The sequence below is a fragment of the Nycticebus coucang genome, chromosome 19 (assembly GCF_027406575.1).
Source record: "Nycticebus coucang isolate mNycCou1 chromosome 19, mNycCou1.pri, whole genome shotgun sequence".
Taxonomy (NCBI): domain Eukaryota; kingdom Metazoa; phylum Chordata; class Mammalia; order Primates; family Lorisidae; genus Nycticebus; species Nycticebus coucang.
Genome location: NC_069798.1, coordinates 21,299,082 through 21,303,268, shown reverse-complemented (window position 1 = coordinate 21,303,268; position 4,187 = coordinate 21,299,082).

The following is a 4,187-nucleotide window of genomic DNA, read 5'->3' as shown; positions in this document are numbered from 1 at the left end:
TGCGAGGACATAGGGTTCCTCCCTTCTGGAGAACACAGCATTCAAGGCTCCATTTTGAAAGCAAAGAAATGAACCCCAACCCTTGGCACCCAGTGCCTTATCATGACTTAGCCCACATAAGTGTGGAAAATAAATTTCTGTCTCTTATCAATTACATAGCCTAGGGCATTCTGAAATAGCAACACAAATGGGCTGAGACAAACGCTCATCTCCCGAGCTCAAGATCCATAACTTATTACCATTTTCTTTTGTGTGTGTGTGTGATTTTTGGCCAGGGCTGGGTTTGAACCTGCCACCTCTGGCATATGGGACCGGTGCCCTACTCCTTTGAGCCACAGGTGCCACCCAACTTATTACCATTTTCAAAGCTTCTTTGGCCATATGTGTGTAACAATTCACAGGTTCCAGCATTTAGAATGTGCACATCTTCTAGTGGGCATTATTTTGCCTGCCACACATGGAGAAAGCCTATGTTAAAGGATAGGACAAATCAAGGTTGTGAATATACTGTTTCTCTTCAGCTAATAATGCTAGTATTAAGTAAAGATTCCATCAAATGCCTAACAAAATTTTAGTAAAACAGAAAAAGTTAATTTTAACTGAAATGTAAAAGAACAAAACACTAACAAGTGAAAAAAATTATGATAGATAGGGAAAGTAACATACTAAGAATTAAGCTCTAAGATCTTTTTCAAAAGTAATTGCATTTAAGATAGTGTGATAGTAAATCCCTGTAAAAAGTTACTGCAGCAATTTGTTTTTAAATAGAGAAAATATTAACACTGGATTCTTATATACCATATGAAGTTCAATTGCACACGTATACCTGAGAGAAAACATAGGAAACAAATTATATGTAACACTTCTATATAAAAAGGAAACTCAACAATATAAAGCTGGCCAAATACCTTAGTAAATATTGAGATAACAATAAATCTGAAAGGCTAATGAACATATGTATAATCTCCCTTATTAATAGAAACATACAAATTAGACACACATAAAACCTAATTCAGAAAAATTTAGTTCAGCAAAAATTTAGAATAATTTAGGTACTCCACTAGGAAAAAAACAGAAATTTAAAAATTTGGAAGAATAAAATTTCTAGAAAAAATAAATATGCCCTGTTGAGAAGTAATGTATTCATAAAGAGAAAAAGTAAAAATTCTAGAAAAGGGAAAATAAGGGGAAAGAATATACCTAATACTTCTGATAGAAGTCTGATAACTTCTTTCTCAACAGCAACAGAGTACACAGGCTAGGGAGAGGTGTTCTGTGTTTTAAGAATAGGAAAGAGAAAGGTTTTTCAAGACTATCATCTTGAAACACTAATATAAAGTTGCACTGTGGAATGCACATTGAGACAGCAAAACTGAAAGTTAATCTACAAGGGCATAGGATTCAAAACGTAGTTGTGATCTGGAACTAGACAAGGATGTTCCTTGTCATCACTGCTATTCTGCACAGTAATGGAAGTCCTAGTTATCACAGCAGGCAAGGGAAGGATATCAAAGGAATTCAAATAAAGATAGAGGAGGCCAAACTCTTGCTTTTCACAGATGACATGATCTTATACCTGGAAAACCCCAGAGATTCAAGTACAAATCTCTTAGAAGTGATCAAGGAACATAGCAGTATCTCGGGATAGAAAATCAATACCCGTGAATTAGTAGCTTTTGTATATATCAACAATACCCAAATCAAAAATATAATCAAAGACTCTATTCCTTTTACAGTAGTGGCAAATAAGATGAAATACCTGGGAATCCATCTAAAAAAGAACGTGAAAGATGTCTATAAAGAGAACTATGAAACCCTGAGAACAAAATAGCAGAAAATGTTAACAATCGAAAAACATAGCAGGCTCGTGGTTGGGAAGAATCAACATTGTTAAAATACCCATTCTACCCAAAGCAAGCTATAGTTTTAAGGCACTTCCCATCAAAGCACCAATGTCATGGTTTAAAGAACTTGAAATAATAGTACTTCATTTTATATGGAATCATAAAAAAAAATGAAAAGCCAATACAATATTTAGAAATAAAACAAATCTGGTGGCATCATACTAGTAGAATTCACTTTACAATACAAATCTATAGTGATCATAAAAGCATGGTATTGGCACAAAAATGGAGATGTAGATATATGGAATAGAATAGAGAATCTAGAGATGGACCCAGCCACATATCAGAATTTGATCTTTGATAAGCCTAACAAAAACAAGCACTGCAGTAAAGAATCCCTGTTTAAAAATGGCTAGTGACCGGAGGCGGAGCAAGATGGCAGCCGAGTAACAGCTTCCTTGCATCTGGGCACCATGAGTCTGGGGAGATAGGACTCCAGGCATCTCTGGCTGGTGGGATCTGCCTATCATCACCCCTGAGAGGATACAGGGAGTCAGCGAGAGACTTCTGGACCCCAAGAGGAGGACTAAAACAGTGGAAAACCGGCAAGTGGTCACGTGTGTTCAATCCGTCTAAACCCGCCCGCAACTGTAAGTTCAGTAGCAGAGAGACTGCAAACCAGAAAGGCCTTACCTGTGAACTGTTTTGGTGTCTTTGGACTTGGCACTCAGCTGAACTGCCTTGGGGAGAGCCTGAGCAGGAGTGCGGAGAAATTTGGCCTTTGTCTAGGGCCCCAGTCTGAGCCGCTGAGCCAGACAGAGCTAAAAGTGTTTGGCTCTGGGTCACAGGCAGCCATTGTGAGCGATCTGCCCCGGCAAGCTCCACCCTCAGGGTCGTAGAGCTAGAATTGGGTGGGAGCTGGTAACCCAGCGACCAAGTAGCCTAAGGGCGGGGTCTGAGCCACCTTGCAGCCCTAACCCTCCGTGGCAGAGGGAGACCAGTTTTGGCACACAGGGTAAGTGGATAGCCACTTTAGCAGTGATTCTAGCGACAAGCACTTCCCTGGGAAAGCTTCTGCTCAGCAAGTGAACAAGTTCAAAGAGCCTTTTAAGTGGACTGAAGAGAGATTTAGGGTGTCTACCTGCTGGGGTTTGTGAAACTAGCAGCCTCCAGTCGTATCAGAACTGTGATTAACATCTCATACCCCAGAAGACCACGTGTTCCCCAGACAATATTCAATAACATATATATACTGCTTTGTTTTTGGTTGTGTTTTTTTTTTTTTTTGGTTTGGTTGTTTTTTTTTTTGTTTATTTTGATGTTGTAGATTGTTGTTTTGTTTTCTAAGTTCAACCTTTTCCATACAGATCCTTTTTCTTTCTCAATTTTTCTAGTTTAATTATAATTCCCCATTGCTGCCTATTTCAATAATTAGAACTTCATTTCTGTTAGTGTTTCTACCGCTATTATTTGGTTTTCCACCCAATTTTATCCCGTAAAGTTTTCTGTTTGCTTGTTTTGGTTTGATTTATACCATGTTTGTCTTTCCTCTCTACTTGGTGGAGGTGGGGTACTGTGTCTGATCAGGTTAGCAAAGAGCTGCTGACCTCAAGGGAACCACCCAACTGGGTACCACCAGAAGGTGTTTTTTTTTTTTTAATGTTGTATCAAAGTACCCTATTGTACACCTATATTGCTCTATCTCCCTCTTTCTGTGCCTCTCTACTTTTTGTCAATATTCCTTTTACCCACCTCCTCTCCTTTCTCTATTTTTCTTTTTTTTTCTTATCACTAGGTCCTCCTTTCTTTCATCCCTTTTTTGCTCTTCAACCTTCTCACCCTTCTGGTCCTGTAACCCTTAGTCCACAGGCATGAGAACTTAAAGAGCAAGAGGAAGTGAAAGGAAAATTAGGGCAAGGAAACAGATAAAAGAAATCACTCATGAGGAAGAATCAGCAGAAAACTCCAGGCAACATGAAGAACCAGTCCAGAACAACCCCACCAAGGGACCATGAGGTAGCTACTGCAGAGGATTCCACCTATAAAGAAATGTTAGGAAAGACAGAAAGGGAATTTAGAATACACATGTTGCAAACAATGAAAGAAATGATGGAAACAATGAAGGAAACTGCTAATAAAGTGGAAAATAACCAAAAGGAAATCCAAAAACAGAATCAAATAAGAGATGAACGATATGAAGAATATAAAAAGGATATAGCAGAGCTGAAGGAACTGAAACAGTCAATTAGGGAAATTAAAGATGCAATGGAAAGTATCAGCAACAGGTTAGACCATGAAGAAGAAAGAATTTCAGAGGTAGAAGACAAAGTTTTTGAGATAACT